Source organism: Sminthopsis crassicaudata, chromosome 5, assembly GCF_048593235.1.
Source record: "Sminthopsis crassicaudata isolate SCR6 chromosome 5, ASM4859323v1, whole genome shotgun sequence".
Classification (NCBI taxonomy): Eukaryota; Metazoa; Chordata; class Mammalia; order Dasyuromorphia; family Dasyuridae; genus Sminthopsis; species Sminthopsis crassicaudata.
In genome coordinates, this window is record NC_133621.1 from 18,361,638 (window position 1) to 18,384,851 (window position 23,214).

Genomic DNA, 23,214 nt, shown 5'->3' on the forward strand with positions numbered 1-23,214 from the left:
CCCATTCGCCTCGTAGTCCCTGACAAGGACAAGACAAATTGTCCCTTCTGCCTCGGCATCTCTCCTCCAAGGTCCCATTTTCTGTGAGGTCCGGCCCCCGCACCACCCACCTGCCCTACTTCCCCTCAGTTTCCTTCCCTGTAGGATGAACAGATCAGATGGCTTCAGAGGATCTTCCAGCTTCAGCTCGGGGATCCTGGGTCCTCCCCACCAGAGTCTTGCTCGCTTGCTGCCCACGGCTCACGCTCCACATTGGCAGAGTGCCCCTCCCCTTCACCACAGGGAGTGAGCCTGCCCCCACCTCCTCCAGATACCAGTTGGAAGGGTGCATATGGTCACTGACCACTGGCGGGGTGTCCTTGACCATCCTAAATTCCTTCTTGCTTTGGAGGCTACAAATAAATCTCTTCCAAAATGCACAATGCCTAAAGCACCATGCTAGGTAGACCCCTGAAGGGCCTACCTAGGCTGCCTACGCTAGGCCTGGTGGAGCTACCAAGAGATAGGACTCGGATAACTCTCAGGAGGTCTCCACTCTAGGAGGAAGGATAAAATATGTACAAAAACTAAAGAGGGAAAATAAAACGTGCCTGAGGTGGCCTGGGAGGCTGGCAGGCCTTCCTGCCCAATTCCCGTTCCTACCATTAAGCCCCCAGCATAGACTGCCAGGCACTTTCTCTGCCTGTCTCCCTCTGTGGTTCAACTGAGATCCCACCCCTGGCACAAAGGGCTCCCCAGTCCTGCTTCTGAATTTATCCTGTGGGAACAGAGCTAAGTTTGCATGTGCCTCGCCCCGTCCCACCGTGAACACCTGAAGGGCAGGGCCCCCCTTTGTGTTTTAGCAGAGGACCCAGTGGGCACACAGCAGGCATTTAATCAGTGCTGGCTGGTGTGTAATGACCCCACAAGCAATCTTCAGGGTGCACCCCAAGGGAAGGGATCCAAATGGGAATGGGACTAATCCCTGGGATGGAGCAGTGATCCCTGGACAAAGGATCTTCCTTCTGGGATTCTTCAATGTGGCTGTCAGCAGAGCCCAGCCCAGAGCCCTCTGTCAGAGGCAGAGCCCACTTCTTCCAGGCTGTGCTGGAGGGAAATGTACCCGGGAACTATTTTTCTTTAATCTGCAATATCAAGGTTAGACAACAGACCATGACTCAAGGCCTGATTTGTAGCCTTTGCCCATTTCTAAGGTGTGAATGCTCTGAAAACATCGGATTCCCTGCCCTTTTCAAACCCTCTCTGAGTACAATGAAGACCTGTTCCCCCTGGATGCCCCTCCCATGTCTCCCTCCAGCCTCACAGACCGAAGTCCTCCACCTTGATTTCCAGACATCAGGGCCTTCTCCCCTTGCCCAGCCTTCTCTCTCTTGCTTAGTGCCATGGAAAGTTTAAACTGGGCCTTTGGGCCCAACCACCATTCACTGATAAGGCTTCTCTCCCAAGCTTTACTTCTACATAAAATGTCCCACATGCACTAGTGCTCTTTGCTTCTCCCTCCACATTTATCAAGGGTACCCCCCCCCCCCAGCCTTCTCAGCATTATCCCTCCCCTTCCATCTATCTCTACCTTCCTGCCCATCTCTGCTCATACAGCTCCCATCTTGGCCAGGCCCTCTCACCCAAGGCAGCCAACACGATTCCCCTGCTCCACTGAGACCATAAACTCTGCCTTCTTCCTCTGCTTCCTCTGCTCAGGCCCTGTGGACAATCTTGCCCACCTCACATTAGCAGGTCCCCACACAGGTTTTCTCTGTTCCTCTGAGGTCCATCTCTCATCTCCGTGCCTTGTCTACATGCCTCCCACAGGCCTCCTTGGTTCATGAATCTCAGTCCTTCCCCAGTTTTTCTCCAGATCTCAAAGCACTAGCTCTTGGAAGTTGTCCCCCTTCTTCCCTTGCTCTGCTTACCTGCCCTCCTGCCCTGTGCCTCAGAGTACCTATGTGCTCCTCTCCTTGTATTTCATCTGTTTTTATTTCCTTCAGTTATATCTTTTATTTTGGCTTTGTTTTCTCCCCCATTAGGGCATAAGCTACTTTCATTCTCTACTCCCATTTCCCCAGTAGCAGCACGCTGCCTGACACATAGTAGGTGCTTAATAAAGACTACACTGACAATGTTAACTTGCCCAGCCCCAGCTCTCATGGCTGCTCTCAGTATAAACACCTTGGAAATGGGCAAACATCACAAATCAGGGCTCGACTGAATTTATGAAAGTAATAGAAAAAATTGTAACGATGCTGATTAAAATTAAAGTGCATCTTACAAGCTCCCTCCTCCCCCCAACATTCCCTAGCTTAGCCTGGGGAGCAGGTGTCTGTCTGTCCCTCTCCACAGATGGCTCACGTTTCTAGGAGCTAAAAAAGCAGATTCGAGGTCACTGTGTAACCGAAGGCCTGCTCCAGATATCGGAGATAACAGGCCCACTGGCTTCTGTCCTGCTCAGGCCACAAGTTCGCATTGGAGACCTCATTTTGGGAAGATCAGCCAGGGCATACAAAGGAGGCCACCACGGGGCAAAGGGCCTCAAGATCAGGCTGTAAGAGGCTGGGCCAGAGGACCAGGAATATGTAGACCGGAGCTGAAAAAGCTTGGGGGAACATGATACTGTCCTGGGAGAAGAATAAGACTGCTTCCTTCTCCCTGACTCAGAGGGCAAAACTCTCAGCAATTCCCAGAAGTTACAAAGAAGCAATTCAGTGGCATTGGGGTTTTGATTTTGGGGAAGGGAAGGGGACCTTTAAAAAGCATTTTGCCACAAGTTTAATTTCACTGTTTTAATAATATGAAATAAAAGCATACAAGTTTTACAAATGCATCATTTACTACTTGAAAGCAGAAGAATACATTTCTATTTCTAGCAACTCTGCATCACTCAGCAGCAGAGGCACAAACTATTTTTTCACTATAGCTGTTTAATTCAGGACATCTACACATCCTTCCTTTTAAAGAAATTAACATCGAAATGAGTTTCCCCTCTTAAGATGTTCTTGTGAACGGTTAGGTTATTCACCCTAGCTTAAGCCAAGAGATTTTCCAATGTATTACTTAATTACTAGATGGGAGCAATAGCCACTCAATTTTCTTTTTAATTAACAAGAAAGTCTGGAAACAAGTTGGGCAAAGGATGTGCAGTCTCGACAAGCCTTGTTGCTGTTCAATTATATTCCACTTCTTAGCTATAAAGACAGATTTTTTTTTTCACAAAAATGTGCAAAACATTCAGAAGATTGACTAGTAACTAACTAAATTTACATGAAAGAAAAAAAATTAACTTGTGAACCACCAAACTTACAACAGACTTGTTTAACAAAGAACAAAACAATATTTGTAAAATGGGAACTGTACATTTTCCCTTTCTCTACATGTCAAAGGTAAACAATACAGAAGAAAAGTCTTCTTGAGCATCCAGGAGCTAGTTTTTCACCCTTGCAGGTTGGCTGAAGGCAAATTTCAGCTTTAATTTGGTCAAAGATGTGGAATATAACTACTGGAAGCATAATCAAGTCCAAATCCTGCATGTCCTTGGTTGATCAAATTTTGTGACATATAAATGAGACTGAATTTTAGCTTCATAAATGAGATGTGTGCTCATTGGTGCCTTCAATGTTAATGTCCTTTTTGTTTAAAAAGCAATTATTCCCAAGTCAAAATTCAGAACTCCAAAGGTCAAGCCCGTGGGAAAGGCTGAGCTCCAGGCGAAGGATGGAAGCACTAAGCCACTACGGCTTTGGGGGGCTCCTCCCTATTTCTTCTCTTCACATCCCAATTGTACACTCGGGCCATATTGACTTCTGTGGTGGTGAATTGATCTCGCAGAAAGTCCAGGTCTTCCTCAAGGGACTCGAGGTTGCTGGTGGCCACGGAGTGGTTCTTCTCCAGGAGCAGGCGCGCTTCATCGATATCGTACTCGAGCATCACGTTGGCGCCCAACCACAGACAGACTTTATCCGTGGGAGGAACGGAAGCTTTGCAGTACAGGTTGTCAGCCAACAAGAATCTGGTCTCCAGCGGCTTAGGAGAGTCTTTCTTTTTCTGCATGTATTTTAAAATGTGCAATGTCTGTCGGATTTCAGGGATCTGACTTTTTAGCCTCCTTTTCTTCTGGGCAAGGTTAAGTTCCATAAACTTATATTTCTGATACTGCTCATCCAATTTCTTGAGCACAATATCCACAGACTCATTTCCGGGCTGTTTCATAAATGCATCGACATCTTCCACAAACACCGCTTCAGGGATGCCCAGGTGACTCCGGTGCCCATTTCCCGCTGCCGAATTGCCAGGGGTCCCAAGTTCCCTTGAAGCCGCCATCTTAGAGGGAAGTCAATCCAAATTCAGTGTTGATGTCAGATAAAACATGCTAACAATCAGAGCTGTCTAAAGTGGACTGCCTTAGGAAACAGAGAATTCCCTTCTTATTATGCTATTCTCTCCTTCCTCCAATTTCCCTAGAACACTTTATTGGAGATCTCCTTTGCTCTATTTCTATGGCTGGATGTTGTAATGCAGAGACAAAGATTTGAAGTCAGGAAAAGACTGGGATTTAAATCCTGCCTCAGGAGCAAACTGGCTTGCAAACTGGCTTGTATGGCCCACTCTCTGCCTCTGATTCCTCTTCTGTAAAATGGGGATAATAAAACCTACACTAACAGCTCTTTTAGGAGAATTTTTTATGAGGATCAAAAGAAATTATGCATGAAAAGTGTCTTGCAAATCTTAAGTTGGGACATAAAGAGTCATACTCTACATCCAAATATCATTCATCCTCTTCTTCCTCTCCCCCTAATAAAAGGTAAGCTCCTGGAGGACAGAAATTCAGATATTTTTACTCTCACCCAAACAAAAGATGCAATTTAGGTCACAGGATTAAAGCTGGAAGAGATATTGGAGGCCATTAAGTCAGCCAGCCTCCATTTTACAGATGAGGCAGCTGAGGCAGACAGAGTTCAAGTGATCTGAGTTAACTGTCTTGAGCTGGGATTTAAACCTAAAACACCGTGTTGCCCCTTAGTTAATATTTGTTTGTTGAAGGTAAGGAGAAAGTCTCAATTAAATGTTCCAATTTCTCTTGCTGGAGACAAAAAAGGTACCTAGTATGATATCTAATTAGTTCTACTCAGGAAAATGGAGCTCTTTTCTAGAAACTATTTGCAATTATGCATGTTGCTGGGCATTTTTAATTTTTAAGAATAGCATTTTATAGTTCTAGCCATGGGACATTAAGATCACTTCATTCTGCATACTAATCACTCCCACAGATCCTTCTGCCTGCTACAGAAAGTCGTATTTCCTTTCATGTGACCTAACACCACCTCCTTCCAACTCAAAGACTGGACATGGGGCCCTCTGGCCTTCTGTGAACATGAAGTTCCTCTTATCCAAATTCCGCAAGATGGCACACAACTTCCTTCGCCTCCCATTCCGGACTTCTTTTCAGTCTGGGAAGACCACTGCTCTACAGAACAGAAGGAGGTGTCAAAACTTTTAAGTTTCTAGGACACACACAAGAGCCGGCTGGATGCAGAGCTCTGCCTGCCTTCTAACAACTGACCGCCCTGTCACTCTGGACTACAATTCTAATGCCACTGGGTCTTTCCTTCTGGGCCAGCTCGTATCACTGCCACTCGGACCGATCCCCCAGAGCTCCGTCCTGGGTCCCACTGTCCTCTCTCAGCTCCCGTAGATTTCATGACCATTTCTATTGGCAGATGATTCCCAGATAGTAAATACAAATAGTCCTAGACTCTCCAGAACTCCATCACGAACCAGCCACTGGACATTCTGAGCTGGATGTCCCTCTGGGTCTCTACTTAACAAGTCTAAACTGGCTCTTTCCCCCAAATCCTTCCCCATCACTGTCAGAACTGGCACCCTCTGCCTTCATAGAGTCTCCTATAAAGGTCCCCTCCTCACCTTAATGACAGCGATAACCTTCTGATAGTCTCCCTGCCTCAAGCTTCTCCCAACCACCCACTCTACTCAGCTGCCAAGGCGCTGACCATGGCACTGCCCTGCTCCAGGCAACCTCGGGGCTCCTTACTACTTTCAAACAGAAACTACTCTATTCAGTACCAAAGTTCTCCTCCTTGCACTGCAGGACTGGAACAGGCTGCTCCATCTCTCCTTTCCTTCTAACTGTGGGACTCTGGGCAAGTCACAGAGCCTGCCTGCCTCAGTTTCCTTATCTGTAAAATGAGCTGTCCCTCAATCCTTTCCAGGCCAGCCCTGGATATTTTGCCCCTCGCACTTGTTCCTTGGCGGGGCTCACACACTGCCTTCTCTGGGCCTTTCAGGGACTCCCCAGCTGCAAAGCTCTGCCCTCTGATGCCCTTCACAGGCTCTGCCCTATTAGAAGGGGAGCCCCTCGGGACAGGGGGCTGCTCCTCCCTTTACTTGGATCCCCAGAGGGCAGCCCAGGAACACAACCGAGCTTACTGACTCCCTCCCTTCTCCCCCTAGGGGTGTGGCTGTGGACAGGTTGATCCCTGGACCCCAGTTCCCGGCCTGCAGAGTCCTCCCCAACTAATGGCCCAAATCTGGCCTCAGAGGAGCAGAACTGACATCTGCCCAGGATGATGGAGCTAAGAGTCCATGACAGGGCCAAACCAAACATTTTTCCTGGGGAGCCATCGGAGCATGGACTAAAAATCGGGAGCCCCCCAGAAGGCTGTGGGGCTCTTGTTAGTCTCTTTAATTTCTCTGGGCCTCAGTATTTCCATCTCTAAAATGTCAAAATTAGACTAAGTACCCTGAAGCCTCCTCTCCCTGCTAGATTTGAGGTGAGAGGACCTCCTGGATGAACGAGGGGGCCGGATCTGATGAGCTCTGAGGTCCCTTCAGCTTAAATCAAGATGACGGGCATTTACACCGCTGATATAGTTTGCAGAATGTTACGGTGTATGTGGGCCCTTTGTGGGCTACCCCCCCCCACTGTAAGCTCCCTGAGGGGGAGGCATTCTCTTTTTCTTGTATCCCCAACGTTTAGCACAGTGCTTAATAAGAGTTCATTGAATTCAACAGATCTGAATGTGTATATATAAACATATTTTACACATATTTATATATATGCACATATACTTTGTACTATGGTCTACAATGTAACATATTACATATAATATATTCTATTACATATATTATAAGTTATATATTACTGATACACACACACATTCCCTCTTTTGACCCTCACAATAATCCTTCGAGGGAGCTACGACAAGTATCATTAACCCTAAACATGGAGACACAGATTCTAAGCGGGGAAGATGCCCGGTTACCCAGCACGAGAGGGACAAGCGGGCCCAGAGTCCCCAGGGCGAACTGCTTTTAGCGGCTGTTAGGATTCTTACAAGGTTCATTACCTGATTTACATGGTGCTTAGCAGTTCCCTAGTTCAGAGTTCACACCTTTCAGAGAGCACACTTTTAAGGGGCTGCCACAGGCCCATTCTCTGGGAGGGTGTCAGGAGCAGGGCTCTGGTTTATTCCTGTCTGGATGCAGAGGGAGCTGGAGACACTTGGACTCTCGGGGAATCAAGGAGAGAGGCCTCTACCAAAGCTAGCCGGGCCCCAAGTGAAGGAGACAGGACTTGAAGGAGAACAGGGAGGATCTGGACTTTTAACTTCTGGCTGGATTGGGGATTACTGACTGAGCTGAAGCCCAGGCTGCCTCCAGAAGCCCCCGAGAACGACTGCAATCTAGAGAAACACCAGATGGCACAACCGTCAGAACAGGAGGGGCTTTCGGAGTACAAGGTTCCTGCTCCGGCCTGCTCCTGGGCAGCCACAGTTTCCTGAGCGCCCAAAGAGGCCCCGGGCCGAGGCCGCAGAAGTGCAGGCCCTGGCGAACCTGAGCCGGAAAAGCAGCCAGGAATCCCCAGGAAGGGCAACTTCCCTGAACCGCTCCTCACCTAGCCTGGCCCGAGCGGGGTCGGGCTTCCCGAGGAAGCTTCCGAACTTCACGTTTACTCTACAAAGGCCTCCAGACCTGGGGCCCAATAACAGCTTTCCCAAGTTCTGGAGGATCCTCAAGCCCCCGCCCCTGATAAGCCAGAGCGGAGGAACCCGCAGACCTTCCACAGCCACACGCCCCCCCCAGCCCGCTCCTCTCCCCAGGCCCCGCCAGGACTACCAGGGTGCCTGTCATCCCTGCGGGGAGGGGTCGTTTCCGGTCATTCCAAGTTGCTCCCGGATGCGGTAAGTTCCACACCGGGACAGACTGTCTCTACAACCTTAGCTTGCCGGGCACTCCAAGCCGCCCGCGAGAGGGGCCCGGCCCGACAGTACGAGGCCCGCACAGGCGCAGCTGGGGCACAAATCCCAAGTAACAGCGCCCTGCGGAGCGCAGGGACTGAGGGGCGTCATCCCACAGCGCAGGGAAATACACCCGCTCTCCGGGGAAAGCGACGAGCCGCCCCTCCTCCCTCCCACCTGCAGGGCCAGAGGCGCCCACAGCGCTCCTCCAGCACACGGCCCGGGCTGACCGAGGGCCCGGTCCAGCCAGCTCCGGATACCCCCTCGTCTCCTCGGCCTCCCTGAGCTCACACACCTGGGTCTCCAAGCAGGGTTAGAGGCTCGAAGTAACCTCCCTGGCGGGCCGGGCCCCGGAAGCTGACTACTTAATTATTATTATTTTTTTAAAGTGCTGGCCTAGACCTAGAGCTGGAAGAGTCCCGGGAGCTTCGGGACCCCGCATGACTGGCCAAGGCCGCGTGCTCCCGGGCGGGGCTCCGGCCCAAGGCCCGAGTGTCTGGTTACAAAACGCTCCAGGCATCCTCCCCGGGCCTCCCCCGACCGCCCCGTCCCGTCCCACCCTATCTCACGCCACCCCGCTTCATCCCGTGCCATCCCAATGCCAAGCTTCTCTACCCCCACCCCCGGCCTAGCTTCTGAGCACCCACCTACCCCAGGCTCTAGCAGCCTCACGGCAAAGGGGAGGGGTCTGGATGCTTTGCCTTATCTGCGCAGGCTCGGAAAGAAGGGGCCGCGCGGGGAGCGACGGGAAAGGGAAGCGGGAGCGAGGGGCGGGGCGGCAGGCTCCGCCTCTCTGCGCAGGCTCGGAAGGGAGGGGGCGGGAGGGACAGGCGGGGCAGGAGGGCGAACCAGCCGAGGGGGCGGGGCTGCCTCCGTAGCCGGGCAGCTCCCGGGGCGGCGCCGGCCTGATCACTAATGGGGTCTCTGGGCTAAGAAGCCGGTGGAGTACGGACTGCTCCGAACCTTCCTTCTCCCTCCCCTCCCCGGGCTCTCTCGCTCACCTGCCGCCTCTTCGCTCCACGTCCGCGGGGCCTGGTCAGAGAAGAAGATCGCGGCAGCAGCGGCCAGAACCAGGAGGGGCCGGGCAGGGCCAGCGGGACGGGACGGGACGGGGCGGGGCGGAGCGGGGCGGGGAGAGAGCGAGCCGGGCGGGGCACGGGGCGCGCGGCTCGCGGGCCCGCCCACTGCGGCGACGTACACGCAGCTACGCGTTGGCGTCACCGTGCCTCCCCCACTTCTCCCCTTTTCCAGTTGCTGCTCCCGGCCGACCTAATCGTGGAAATGTTCCCGTTCCTTCTCCTCGTTCTTCTACCTCGGCCCCGGCCTGGAAGGCCTCCCGGCTTGCGCACGCGCGCTTTGTCCCGGTCTCTTGTTCTCTTCTTTTTCTCTCTTCTCTCAGTCTCTCCTATTTTTCATTGTCTCTGTCTCTTCTCTGTCCTTGTCTCTGTTCTGTTTTTCTGTCTCTTTTCTGTGTCTCTCTGTCCCTGTCTCTCTCTGCCTCCATCTCTCTCTGACTTCTGTCTTTGTCTCTCGTCTCTGTTTCTCTTCTCTCTCCTCCGTTTCTCTGTGTCTTTGTCTCTTTCTCTCTTCTCAGCCTGTTTCTCTCTCTCTTCCTCCCTGCCTCTCTCTCCTCTCTGCCTCTGTCCCTGTGTGTCTCTGTCTCTCCCCCCCCCCCCCCAGAACATTCCGTGAGCACCTACTGTGTGCCGGCCCGGTCCTCCGGGCGCGCTCTCTGAAGAAGCGCGGGAGCGGACTTACGGGGGAAATAGCGGGGCCGGGGGGAGGGGAGGAGAGACCGTAGACCTGAGGGGAATCAGGAAGGGCTTCCTCGTAAGGGGACATTTTATCTGGGACTCAGAGGGGAGCAGAGACAGTGCGTGGGGGCAGCCGGGGGAATGCCTGGAGTCGGGAGACAGGGTCGCGGTGAGGTCCGAGGCCGGGATCCCTGGGTGGGGGCCACGAATGGGGGGAGTGGTAAAGTGTAAGAAGGCTGGAAAGGGGGGGCAGGTTTTGAAGGGCTTGGGACACCGGCCCAGCACTCTCCATTGGAGCCTTTGGAGTCTGGAGAACGTGGTCCGGTCTGCACTTTGACGCTGAGGGGAGGTGGTCCTGACGCAGGTGAGCGGTGATGAGGCTCAGGAGGGCGGCACCTGCCGGAGACGCTGCCCGAGTAACGGACCTCGGGTCTGAGAGGCCTCCTGGGTGGACTCGGAGCACCGGCGGTTCTCCACAGGAGGAGGGACAGGAAACGAGACCTCGGGGACGGCGGGAACATTGGAGAAGGGAGCCAGGGCTGGACGAGAAGGTCTGAGAGTTGTTGAGTGGAGATGAAGCCATGGGAGCTTCTGAGACCACCAGGTGCAGTAGTGCAGAGGGAGAAGTGAGGACCCTCCCCCTCTATTCAACCCTTGCCCACAAGCTCCCTTTTCTCCCTCAGATCCGTGCCTCCATCCAGCCAGAAGCCAATCTAAATGACCCATGGGGCCTGATCAAGTTTCCTCAGCCAGTACCAATATGTTTCCTATGCATCCTTTCATCCAAATCCTAGGCTTACTTGACTCAGACAGAGTTGTCTAGGCTGTGTTCACACCTAGTTCACACCTTTAATGGACTGATATTACTTGAAACACCCAACAATAATCAAACTTCATGCATCTTCTCATTTAATCTCTAATTTTTTGGGGGGGGTTAGGATCTTTATTTTTATTTTTTAAGCTTTTTATTTCCAAAACACACGCATAGATAATTTGACAACATTGAGCCTTGCATAGTCTTGTGGTTCAGATTTTCTCCTTCCCCCCACCCCCTCCCTTAGATGGCAAGCAATCCAACATAAGTTAAATATGTTAAAATATGTGTTAAATCCAATATGTATAAACATATCTATACAGTTATCTTGTTGCCCAAGAGAAATCAAACCAAAAAAGAAAGTAAACGAGCAGGAAAACAAAATGCAAACAAAAAGAGTGAAAATGTTATTAAACTCTAATTCTAATTGTTGCCCCCAACCCCAAGCCCCACAGAAATGCTTACTCATTAGCTTCACTGGAGCAACAAAGCAGATCAGCATATTCTGTGACCACACCATCATGGGAGTTAAACATGCCATAGAAAGAGGCCAATGAGAAAGCGCCAGCAAGGTGCTAAGCAGGATCCTGGGCCTCCGATAACAGAAGGGAGTGACCTACACATTATTCTTTGTGGTCCTTTGGGTGAATTCTTGATGAAGGCAGCCTCATATCATTAATTGCCATAATATCATTAATACTCCACCCTTCAGTGGGTTTTTCTGAATGCGTTTTGGGTAACTACAAAGTTCCAACCAGGATTCAGAACCTCCCCCTGTGAGTAAACCTCTTATCTCAAATCTAAAATCAGATGTCCATGTTGGCATTTAATAAGTATCTTTTTCTCTATAAAAATCCTTGTCCTGCTTTGCTAGGCTGCTAACTCCTTCAAGGAGCTTGGCCTCCTGTGGGCATAAATCTTAATGCCTAGGTTTGGGCTGGAACCTGTCTGAGGCTGAATTCTTTCAGAGATAATACCATGACCCGTGTCTGGAACCCACGCAGCTCTATTATCCTCCTCGTAGAGAGAGAAAACTGAGGCTTCAGAAATTTGTCCAGGGTCACATATCTAGTAAATATGTGAGGCAGGAAGGAATCGAGATCTGATTCCAAGCCCAGCTCTCGAAACAAGTATAGGTGCTTTAAAAAATGTACACACCATGATGTCAGAGGCTAAATTTTGCAATTTTTGACCTGACATTATAGAATCACAGATTCCCAGAACTAGAAGGGACACCTTCATTCTTACAGATGGGAAAACAGGATTATTCGAAGAAAATGTGCCTTTCTAAGTTTGAATCAGTGTCCACAAATTGGCCAATTCCACTTTAAATTACCCATTTACCAGTTCAATCAACAAAATGATGTTCAAAATTCAGTTATTATACCTGCAGTTTAGAGTGGATGAATAATTTTGGCAGGCAAAAGCTATAATACACAATCTGAAAATAAATCTTAACTGTTAAAAATGCTTGGATATTGTTGCCCAAATAACTGAAAATTTTCAAATGTTGCTTGTTGAAATTACATGGATGAAATTGGTTGTCTAGAAAGACAGTATTATAATTAGGAAAGAATTTGCAAAATTTAGACATCTTTACAATATACTACTAAAATTAATATAAACTTATATTTTATAAATAAACATAAAATTCATAAAACTAGAAATAACATTATATTAACCCCAGGTAGTTAAGGTAGTATTAATTTTAATGAAATCTTATTTTCACAACCCAAGAAATTTAAACTATATCATTCTGGTGTTCAGGTATTCAGTCTGCCTACTGGAATTTAGAAAAAGATTAACTATTCCATCTGACCCAGGATTCTGAAAAAAAATTTTTTTTTAAATAGAAGTGTATATTTTAAAGGAGATAATATCTATCTTCTGCCACAGTTTAGCACTAAAGTAAGCAGACATCAATTAAGTAATGTGAACTTCCAATCTAAAGCAGGGCTTCTCAAACTACGGTCCAAGAGCCAGATGCAGCCCGCTGAGGGTGTTTATGCAGCCTGCCGGGTTACAGCAAATGGGCTGAGGGGTGGAGATAAAAGTGTGAGTTTTTGTTTTTACTATAGTCCAGCCCTCCAACAGTTTGAGGGACAGTGAACTGGCCTCCTATTTAAAAAGTTTCAGGACCACTGATCTAAAGTCTTAGATCTGTATTTTATAATTCATAACAAAAAGTTTCATAACTTGTCAGGCCAAATGTTTATAATCTCCAAGTTACATGAAAGGAAAAACCTTTCAAAATCCAAAGTATCACCAGAGGAGACCAAGTGTGGGACTAGGATAAGGTATCCATTAGTAGAGCTGTACTGAGGATGCTTTCAGGAGACATACAGATGAGCATAGAATTCACATCCTAAGAGATTTATTCAATTAAAACAAGCATTTTTATCCACCTTTGCAATGGTCCATAAAAAGTTTAATATGAAAGAATACTGACATAATGGTGGTGTATGATTCTACTTAACATCGATTGAAAAAATAATGAAGGGCAGTTAGGTAGCTCAGTAGATAGAGCACCAGCCCTGAAATCAGGAGGACCTGAGTTCAAATCTAGCCTCTGACACCTAACACTTCCTAGCTGTGTGACCCTGGGTAAGTCACTTAACCCTAATTGCCTCAGCAAATAATAATAATGAGAATGAGACAATAGGAATAAATTGAAAAATCACTTGATTTATATGGATGACCTCTATGACAGCCCCTTTGCCTCTAGAAAATCCTCCAATGAGTACCCTCTTCAGCCACTCTAAATCACTAGAGACTTCCTTGGGTCATGTCTATCTTTTGAATTGCTCCTCTTTCCTTTTAACTCTTCAGACCTGACTGATACTTAGGTTGCATCTAGCACATTCTTCTCAGCGCCCATCATGTGTTCGGACATTAAGCTTAGAGCCCTGAAGGTAACAGCAGGTAACTCAGCAAACCTGGAAGAGGCAAGGAGAGCTGATGGCTTTGTCCTATATCCCTTGAATTACACATGAATGGCTACTGTCCCAACACTTTTTAAAATGTGTATGTTGCTCCCTGGCAATCAGTCTTAACTTTCATGGCTTGAAGTTAAGGGAGCTAGTTAACTCAGAGTGCAGATGATATGAAAGAAAACCCAAGGAACTAGCTGAATTTTAAGGTTTGGGGTTACAAATGTTAACAATGTGCACCTTGCTATTTTTCCTGCCAACCTACCCTGAGCCCGACAGAGCCTCAAGCCCGTTCCCACCTGCCTCTCTGTTACGTTGCTATTACTGCTGCCTCTGCCTGAAGACATTCTGAGTCACTATCGATGCCTCTTTCTTGGGATGGAGACCATCAGAAGCTGAAAGGTGGTATCTGATGTTTTAATCAAAAACAAAAGAGCTTTGGAGAGAGGTATGGGCAGTTTCCCAAAGCAATTTGTATAGTAATTCTCTTTTGAAGATCTCTAGAAACATCTAAGATTAGGGAGAGTATTTCTCATATCAATGTTAACCTAGAGCTAGGGAAGTAAAATAAGTAGGTTAAAATGACTTGTCAAAAAGTATGTGACAAATAAGATCCTTGGAAAATAGGCTTCTATATCAACATTTCACTAACTCAAAAGTCAAAAGAGGGTTAATTTTTAAATATCCAGGACACAAATGGTATAGCACTGTCTAAATTCAGGATTATTGGGCTATGGGTAGGATAGTTGATTAGTAAATTGCCTCTTTAATATTTTTTCCACCACTGTGAAAGGGACAGCTGGGTGGTGAGGTGGGTAGAGTGCTAGACCTGGTGTCTTGTTGAGTTTATATCTGGCTTTAGATATTTATTCTGTGACCTGGGCAAGTCACTTAAGTCTGTTCATCTCAGTTTCTTTATCTGTAAAACTCAGCTGGAGGAGAAAATGGCAAACCACTGCAGTATCTCTGCCAAGAAAACCCCAAATGAGGTCAAGAAGAGTTGTACAAGTCTGAACAAACAGCAGTGCTAACATTTCTTGGCCCTTTCTAAGTGTTTCTTAACTCACAAACTGCCATTGATTTCTCTGATTTGGTTTATTTTCAGTAAAATTTTTAGAATTTGGATGTGCCTGAGGTTACAGAGCTAGGGAAAGTCAGAATTAGTATTTGAAGTCAGGTTCTCATGCTTCAAGTTCTGTACCAGGTACTCTATATGTGCTGAGTGCTATGGCCTGGCTACTCCCTAGAGGATTCTCAGGTTCATTCAAGACTCTTGCTTCTGAAGCCTCACTTGTTTCTGTTCCAGAACTGGGCAAACAGAAAAAACTTCCTCCCTCATTTTATCCTCCTGTAGGCAGACTTACCAAATCTGCAGAGAAGAAAGTGCTTAAATTCTGGGTGACGAATTCACAAAGACCCTGAAAGGTAACATCATGGGACAAAAAAATTGTCTTCAATATTTCAATGCACTGAGGGATTCTGGGAAGATGGCAGAAGGCAAGAAATTACCTGATTCTCCTAACCCCCCTCCCCAAATAGTTTTTTTTTTCCCCCTGAGGCTGGGGTTAAGTGACTTGCCCAGGATCACACAGCTAGGAAGTGTTAAGTGTCTGAGACCAGATTTGAACTCCGGTCCTCCCCACTTCAGGGCTGGTGCTCTATCCACTGTGCCACCTAGCTGCCCCCTCCCAAATATTTTTAAGTGATGCTTTGAAGGGAACTCAGAGTGGCAGAAATCATGAAAAGTCAAAGTCCAGCAATTGTCTGGTCTAAGGGAACTGGAGTCTGCCAAGGAAGCCTGATCTCACAGGGAGATGGGGGGGGGGGGGGGCTGTCACAGTTGAAGTACAGATTGTTCTGGGCACATGTGGATGAACGAATTAAGCTATGGGAACAACTGTCCTCAGTTTCAGTAACTCTCACCCCACAGACATTGTGGGCGTCAGGCAACTGATCAGGGCAAGATTGCAGGGACTTTCCCTGGCTGGCTGGTCCTGAACACGAGGTCCAGGTATACTGACCAAATGCAGCCCCAGACTGTATTGAGAGGAAAAGGGAGCACAGGGTGATGAGTATAGTCACAGAAGGGCACAAGCCTGGGAGTTCTGAGCAAGCAGAAATTCTGGGAGGAGGGCAGAATCTCTAGGCAGAAGGGTGAATTAAAGCTTGGAGCCCCCAGAAGGACCACAGGAGTAAGAACATTTGAGGTGACTATTGTTGGGGACCCTGGTAGCAGCTCAGAGATTCACCTGAAGTGAATGGCCAAGAAATAGGTTGCTTAAAATATAAGTGAAATATAAATAACCCTACCATACCTCTAGGGTGATAGACAAGGTCAGGGTTCAAACTCTGAGGAAAACAGTGAAGTTAAAACAGCTACTTCTAAAATTTTAAAGAAATGGTCACAAACCCAAAAAGAATTCTTTTTATTTATCTTCATATTTATTATAAGAACGTTAAAATTAAAAGAGGATGGGGAATAAAAATAAGAGTAATGCATGAAAATCAAGGAAATTTTGGCTTTATGTTTATAGTTCTCCACTGGCACTTCTTCTGCTAAAGATCCAATTTATCCAGGTTTTCTCTGCCATAAACCCTCCAAAAAGTATTAAGCCACAATGTTCACTATTTTCTGCTAGGTCTTTTAAAAGTGATAAAAAAAATTCTGAAGTCCTTCAGGTTATGTCCTGCATTTGAAAGGGACAGTCTGAGCTATTCAGCTGACCAATAATGAACCCTGCACCTGAGAGCTGGCTCAACCTAAGCCTATATCCCCCTGTAAGGAGGAATACCTAAATATCTGCTGGCACTCTTGCATCAGAGATGTGGCTTGACAGCTGTTCTTGTATAAGAGACAATCCTGTTGCTCCATAAGATAACCCAATGCTGATCTGAGTCTTTGCTCCTTTTGCTCCATTTGGCCACACATTCAGTTTTCCTTGATGATTCAGATATATCCCCTTGATGCCTCATTGTTGTTGTTTTGGGATCCTTCTCCCTTTCCACCTTCTGCTTTAAACAGTTCCCAAGAGTATCTGTAACTTGGGGAGTCCCATGCAGTCCCTCCATTACCCTCCCCCACTGCCACCCTAATAGCCTCTACTCCCAGGAGCATCTGGTCTAGTATTTCTAGTCCTGAGGAGAGATGGCAGGACATCTCCATCAAATGAAGGCCTTAGTTTGCCGCATCCTTTCTCAGGCCCCCAGTTGCCAGCACCTTGAGATCATGGAACCCCAGCTATAGAGGAGATCTCAAGAGATCTAGTCCACCCCCTTCATTTTTGAGATAGAAATGATGCCCAGAGAAGGGAAGGGATCAGCGCAAAGTCATGAAGGAAGCACAATTTGAAACCATGACTCCTGACTCTACAGTGGGTGCGCTTCCCATTCCCTGCTGGCTCCTTCATTTGATCATTCGTTATTGCCTCAGATTCCCTCAAAAGGCAGAAATGATTTATCCCTTCCCACAGTCCCCTTTGTAGAAGGCAGCAAGGTGGAGTCCTTGGACTTGGGCTGCAATTCCAACTCTCTGCCCAGAGAGAGGTGAGAAAAGGACTGGGTGGGGGAGAAGGGAGTAGTGGTGGTCCATCCTTTGTTACCGGAATTATATGTGAGAGCAGGTGAAGAATAAAGGTAAGAAGGGGAAAGGGAAAGAAAGAGGAGGAGGAGGAGTGGGGCAAAGGACAGTGTCGAGAAAATGCATTCTTCAGAAGAGCCGGGAGTACATGTGGAGGCCTGAGCATCCAGGACTTGCCGTTGGCGGTACTTGTGTGGGAGCGCCCCACTCCGCCCCCAAAGCTGTCCTGGAAGTGATAATTCCGGCAGGCTCGGTCTCGCCCTCCCAGAACCCTCTCCCTCCCTGCCCCTCTCTGCAGGTGGAAGCAGCCCCTGCAGCCAAGGCCGGGGTACCTGAGCGGACAGCTCCCGGCCAGCCGGAACCTCAGAGGCCTCCAGGCGGGGCTGAGGATCCTGCAGCAGCTGCCTCTCGGGAGCTGTCCCTGCTGACTTGGGTCGCCCGCGCCGAGCCAAGAGCCAAAGCTCCGGGCGGCAGCATGGACGCGCTCGCACTCCCTGGGGTCTCAGCCCTCACCTTCCTGGTCTTCGGCTTGGTCTTCTTCTTCAGCGGCCTGGTCACCAACTTCCTCCAGCTGCTCTCGCTGGTTTTCTGGCCTCTCAATAGGACGTTCTACCGCAAAGTCAACAGCCGCCTCGGCTACACCCTCTACAGCCATCTGGTCATGCTGGTGGCGTGGTGGTCGGGCTCCGAATGCACCTTGTTCACGCAGCCGGAGTCCCTGCGCCAGATGGGGAAGGAGAGCGCCATCGTCATCTTTAATCACACCTTTGAGATCGACCTTTTCTGTCTCTGGACCTTATATGATCGCTATGGGATGCTGGGGACTTTCAAGGTGATAGCCAAAAAAGAGATACTCCGGGTGCCTGTGATCGGCTGGGGGTCGTACTTTCTGGAAAGCGTGTTCTGCGAGAGGAAGTGGGAGAAAGACGAGGCGGGGCTCGTGAAAAGCCTGCGCCGTCTGGCCGACTTCCCGGAGCACTTTGGCTTTGCCGTGTTCTGTGAAGGGACTCGCTTCACGCCGGAAAAGCACCGCGTCAGTATGGAGGTGGCCAGATCCAAGGGACTGCCCCTGCTCAAGTACCACCTGCTGCCCAGGACCAAGGGCTTCGCGGTCGCCGTGCGGTGCCTGCGGGGCCGAGCTGCCGCGGTCTATGACATCACGCTCAATTTCCGAGGCTGTCGCTACCCAACTTTGCTGGGGCTCTTGCAGAGGGAGAAGTACAAAGCGGACATGTGCTTTAGGAGAATTCCTTTGGAGGAGATCCCGCAGGAGGAGCAGGAAATCGGCCAGTGGCTCCAGCGGCAGTATCAGGAGAAGGATGCTCTGCAGGAGCTCTACTATGAGAAGGGGGCCTTTCCGGGGGAGCGGGTTAAGCTCGGCAGAAGACCGTGGGCGCTCTTGAATTTCTTCTTTTGGGCTGTTGTCACCCTATTTTCTTTCTTCAAGTTGGTAGTCAGCGTTTTTCTAAGTGGATCCCCCCTGCTGATTCTAATGTTTTGTGGAATCTTTGGTGGAGCTCTTTGGGTCTTTCACAGAATTATAGGAGTCACTCAAATAGAAAAGGGTTCTGCCTATGGAAACCAAGAATTCCAGAAAAGGGAATGATTAATGGCTGCAGATTGAACACATGTAACCAGATGGGAGAATCACATTCATTTCATAGATTGAGAACTGGAAGGGACCTCAGAAGTCATATACTCCAACTCCTCCCCTCTCATTTTCCAGATGGGAAGTTGAGCTCCAGAAAAGAAAAGTTACTTGCTCAAAGGGACATGAGCAAGTATTAGAAGTGGAATTTACTTTTTTCCCTAATGCTCAGGGTTTTGGTTTTTTGTTTGTTTGTTTGTTTTTTTGTGCTAAAGCAATTGGGGTTAAGTGACTTGCCCAGGGTCACACAGCTAGGAAGTATTAAGTGTCTGAGATTAGATTTGAACTCAGATCGTCCTGACTTCAGGGCTGGTAGTCCATCCACTACAACCACCTAGCTGCCCCTGATGCTCATCTTTAAAGGAAATCAATGTGATACTCTCATCTCAGGGTAGTAATTCGGTCTTTAAGACTGGCAAGTTTTCTTGGTCTAGAGTCCCCTTTATTGCCCCTACACCTGCAAAAAGAAACGGAGCAGAGGTCTGTATAAACACTTGTAGATCTGACCAAAGCCTTTGATACTGTCAGTTGTGAGGGGTTATGGAAAAAATATTGCAGATAAATTCCATGGGAAAAGCTTTAGGATTAAGGGGGGTTATGAAAGTCTTTCCCCTAGAAACTTAGATCTTTTTCTGGTACTTGAAAGAAGCCAGAAAATTCTAGCCCAGAGGGACAACCAGTGAAAATGTCCCCAGGGAGGAACCTGTTCAAGAACAGTGCGATGTATCACAGGTATATGTGTCAAGGTGTAAGAAGACTAGAGAGGTAGGAGGGGACTAAGTTTTTGTTTGACTTTGAACACCAGAAAATTTTATATTTGATCCTGGAGATGATAGGGATTCACTGAAGTTTTTGTGACTACCGTTATCCTCAAGTAAGGTATTTGTAAGTACCATGTAAGGTAAAATACCTTACATACCTTACATGGAACAAGTTTTATCCTGGAGGCTACTCCAAAAAATATTAATCTTGCTTTTCTTTATTATATAATGATAGTGAGGTGACCCTGGGAAATTTCTGAACAAAGCTATGTATGTACAGCTTGTGTTTCAGCAATGTGGGTAACAGGGTAACCAGGTCCTATATAAACATTTAAGATAACAAATGCATCGTCAATCAAGTACAGACCTTTATTTTACCTTACAGAAAATGTAGATCTCATAGGAGCCCAAAAATGATTATGGAACATATTCAAAGAATTCACAGAATCCCCAAAATAATCAACACAATTCTCTCCCCTTCCTCCTTCCCTCTTCTACTCCTCTCTGGTGAATATAAGTTTTCTACTAGAGTCCCAAAGTCCTTCTGGCTCTCATCATTCCAAGGTTTAGAATCCCATTGGAAGGGAAGGAAAGGGAAGGGAATTTGGGATCATCTACAAATAAACACCCTGGCATTCTAGTGAAATCTTTTTCTCACAGAATCTAAGACATATAGGCATATGAAACTCTGGTTTGTGTTCCCCTAAAGGAAACTGAATTTGGAATAATAGGAAAACAGTGACAGTCTGGTGAAATCCCACCTCTCCTATAAAGTCCTTCCAGACTCCTACCACCACACTATGGTTCACATTCCTCCTGAAAAGAAAACAAACATTATCCTGGTACTGACCAAATAAGGTAGTTAGAACCTTAGGCAATGGGAGAGTTCTTTTAATCTCCCATATCATATTTTAGTGCTTTATTGATTCTCTATTTGGGACAAGAGGAGGGCAATCTTCTCTTTTTTGAAGAGAAAGACTGTTCTTAATCTTGCAGTCAAAATGACTTGTTTGTGGTTTCTCTAATTTATTCGACCCTCTCTTGTTTCTATACCTTTTCCAGTCTCACATCATCTTATCTGATTATCACTTATCACTCTATCCACTGGGCCACCATAGACTGTTTACATTGGTGTAATGATGACTTGTATTGTTTTTCCTGATTTGGCTCACTTCATTAATTCTGTCAGTTCTTATACCTTTCTTATACCTTATTACACCCAATAAAATATCATTTTTTTGACATTAAAGATTGAGTCACCTTATTTTATTTTATTTTTTATTATAGCTTTTTATATACAAAACTAGGAGTTCTCAAACTACAGCCGGTAGGCCAATGTGGCCCACTGAGGATGTTTATGCGGCCTGCTGGGTTATGGAAAATGGGCTGAGGGACAGAGACAGAGTGTGAGCTTTTGTTTTTACTATAATCTGGCCCTCCAACAGTCTGAGGGACAGTGAACTGGCCCCCTATTTAAAAAGTTTGAGGACCACTATTAACAAAACATATGCTTGGGTATTTCAACATTGATCCTTGCAAAACCTTTTGTTCCAACTTTTCCCCTCCTTCCCCCCATGTAACATGCCCTCCTGGAAGTTACTATTACTAGTCTGTCCTAGACCCAACAGAGTACCTTTGACCACTGACCTTTGCAGTGTGAACTCTACCTGGCTTGCCTCCTCTGAGGCCTTCAAAGGTGTCTGGCCACGATCTCTTGAATCTATAGTTTAATAACTGGTACCGCACTCAAGAACAGCCACGTGCAATCTTAAAAGCCTTTATTATACCTGCTCACATAATGCCCTGACTTGATGGTTCCTAGTGAACACCTGGTCTGAAGACCCATGTGTTCACTACCAAACTCCTTACCTCTCTGGGCTATCCATCTGATTGGCTCAACTACCCAGGTTAGGGAGCCAGGTTAAAGAGAGCAACTGCTGTCTGCAGTGGGCTTATAAAGGGCCTCTGAGGTCACACACACAGCCAATCATCAAGAGAGTCATCACCCATTACGAAGCTATCTCAATATGGCCAAGATCCCACCCACAGGGCAGTCCTAATATCCACAGATAATACTTCCTGGGGCACTCAATCTCCCATTGTACTGTGGCGCCGCCCATTTAAAGGGCCCTTACACCCCCATCCCCTCCCCTAGATGGCAGGTAGTCCCATACATGTTAAATATGTTATAGTATATGTTACATAAAATATATGTATACATATTTATACAGTTATCTTGTTGCACCGGAAAGATTGCATTTAGAAAGAAGGCAAAAATAACCTGAGAAGAAAAAAAAAAAACAAAAATGTAAGCAAACATTAACAGAAAAAGTGGAAATATTATGTTGTGGTCTATTTGAGTCACCTTTTAATGACTCCCAACTCTAACCATTTATCAATTACTCAAATTCTTGTAGATTTGACAAAATTCTTTATATAGATGAGACAGATATATATTTGATAGACTATAAAATTTGTCACCCATTTTTCCACTTTCCTCCTAATCTTGGCTATATTTGTTTTATTTGTATAAAACTTTTAAAATTAATGAAATTGAAATTATCCTTTTTATATCTAATTTTGCTCTCTATCTCTTGTTTATTCATAAGTTGTTCATATATTCATATGTGTAATAAATAATATGTTCCATATTCTTCTAATTTTTCTTGTAAAATCTCTCTTTATGTCTAGGTCATTTATTAATTTTGACCTCCCTTTATAAATGCTGTGAAATGTTGCTCCACGCCCAGTTTCTGCCTTACTGCTTTCCAGTTTTCCCAACATTTTTTTAAACCAAATAATAAAACTCAAAATCTTAAGCCTTTGCACTTCTCAAATATGAGGTTATGATGTTTATTTGCTACTGCAAATTATATGTCTTCTCTGTTTCATTAATCTACCTTTCTATTTCTTAGCCAGTACTAGATAGTTCTGATAATTACTGTCATAAAATCTGGTCCTCCTCCCTTTACATTTTTTTCCATTATGTCTTTGGATGTTCTTGATTTTTTGTTTTTCCAAATGAATTTTGTTATTTTTTCTAATTCAGAAAAATACTACTTAGTAATTTAAGTAGCTTAGTGTTGAATATATAAATTAGTTTGTGTAAAAGTGTCATGTTTATTGTATTAGTCCTGCCTATCCATGAACACTATAGGTCTTCCAATAATTACCTCTATTTTTATTTGTATAAAAAGTTTTTTTAAAAAATAATTTTGCTTATATAGTTCCTAAAATCATTTCAATTAACTTTTGAGTTGAGAGTTTTGGGAATTTCCTAAGAATATTATCATATCATCTGTTAAAAAAAAATAGTTTTATTATCTCATTCCTTATCCTGATTTTTCCAATTTCTTTTTCTTTACTTATTGCTATGGTTAGGATTTCCACTACAATATTTAATAATATTGGTGACAATAGGCATTCTTGTACATCTATTCTATTAACCCTGATTCACACACACACATATAAACACACACACTTT

At 46.4% G+C, this 23,214-nt stretch overlaps 1 protein-coding gene and 2 pseudogenes across 2 annotated transcripts in view; 1 reads left to right on the forward strand and 2 right to left on the reverse strand.

Annotated features, from left to right (window-relative positions):
* The window catches only part of ANO10 (anoctamin 10), a 165,320-nt gene extending 155,892 nt beyond the window's left edge, over positions 1-9,428 (reverse strand). Inside the window, exon 1 of one of the 2 annotated variants that reach the window (XM_074266962.1) lies at positions 9,248-9,428. The gene's annotated coding sequence lies outside the window, so the exon portion shown is untranslated. Of the gene's footprint in view, positions 1-8,897; positions 8,978-9,247 lie in introns of those variants that run through there. The other variant, XM_074266963.1, reaches the window with a different exon arrangement.
* Positions 2,763-9,406, reverse strand: LOC141542514 (prefoldin subunit 3 pseudogene; annotated as a pseudogene).
* Positions 9,429-17,371: 7,943 nt separating the features above from the next.
* Positions 17,372-19,008, forward strand: LOC141542513 (1-acyl-sn-glycerol-3-phosphate acyltransferase gamma pseudogene; annotated as a pseudogene).
* Positions 19,009-23,214: the final 4,206 nt, after the last annotated feature.